The sequence below is a fragment of the Panicum virgatum genome, chromosome 2K (assembly GCF_016808335.1).
Source record: "Panicum virgatum strain AP13 chromosome 2K, P.virgatum_v5, whole genome shotgun sequence".
Lineage (NCBI taxonomy): Eukaryota > Viridiplantae > Streptophyta > Magnoliopsida > Poales > Poaceae > Panicum > Panicum virgatum.
The window spans coordinates 25,990,862-25,992,040 of record NC_053137.1 but is presented as its reverse complement, the minus strand read 5'-3'; the positions used below and the strand labels follow the sequence as shown (position 1 = coordinate 25,992,040).

At 48.9% G+C, this 1,179-nt stretch overlaps 1 non-coding gene across 1 annotated transcript; it reads left to right on the top strand.

The window, feature by feature from the left end:
• The first annotated feature begins 551 nt into the window (after nucleotides 1–551).
• Nucleotides 552–658, top strand: LOC120696334. Its single transcript, XR_005684111.1, has one exon. It is a non-coding gene; the product is annotated as a small nucleolar RNA R71 (small nucleolar RNA).
• The last annotated feature ends 521 nt before the right edge of the window (nucleotides 659–1,179 follow it).

The window sequence follows — 1,179 nt, the reverse complement described above, 5'->3', positions numbered from 1 at the left end:
GCCAACTTCTTCTGAAGGGACTCATTGATCTTTGCTTGGCCGTAGACAAGATCTCACAAGGAAGGCTGGTTAGGACTGAAAGAATTTGAATTCCCATTACCTCCTTGGTAATATGGGCGTGGTTGATTCCACCCCTGACCTCCTTGTGGACAAAACCCATTGCTTCCATTGAGGAATAGAGCTTCTTCTTGGGTTTCTGGGCAATTGTCGCCGGAATGTGCAACATTCCCGCAGACCACGCACATCATGCGAGTTTCCAAGGCTTGAAGTGTTTGCTTCTGAGCCTTATCTTGGGAATAATCCTCAAATTTCTTGAGGAGGAGATCAATCTTCATAGCGAGCATGTTGGCCTCCTTGACGGAGTGCATACCTCGCTGCGCGCGGTTGGAGGCGATCATCGCTCCAACCTTGGTTGGAAACCATCTTCTCGATCAATGATGTAGCTCTTTCAATGGTCAGCAAGAAGAAAGCTCCACCTGCAGCGGCATCCACATGATCACGGGATGACTGTCAACCCGTTGTAGAAGTTCTGTAGAATGAGCCAATTATCCATTCCATGGTGTGGACACGCCAGAATATACTCCTGAAGCCTCTCCCAAGCTTCCGGAATTGACTCATTTGATGCCTGCTGGAAGTTCGAAATCCGACCACGAAGAGCATTGATTTTACCCGTCGGGAAGAACTTCGAGAGGAACGCCTTGGCACATTTGTCGCAAGTATCCACAACAGCCTTGTTAGCATAAAACCACTGCTTCGCTCTCCCCAAGAGAGAAAATGGAAACAGACGGAGCCGGATTGCATCTTGCGATACACCCTTGATAACAAAAGTATTGTAGAGCTCCAGGAACTGCTGGAGATGAGAGTTGGCATCCTCATTGGCCATGCCACAAAATGGGCTGGCCTGCACCATCGTAATGAGACCCATCTTGATCTCGAAATTTTCTCCTCCAGTGTTAACCTCGTGTCCGATCGGGACCTAGCTAGTAGATGGAGCAGAGTAATCATGGAGTGTCTTCTAGGCCATAGCTCTTGGAGCTGATGACGATGCGATGACTGGATCAACTGCCGAGAGTGATCTCCGAGGTGATACGAGACGAGCTCGCGTCCTTCTCAAAAGTGACTCTGGATTGGAATGAAAGTTTTGCGGCAAGTCGAAACCGGTCATACACTACCCTGTTT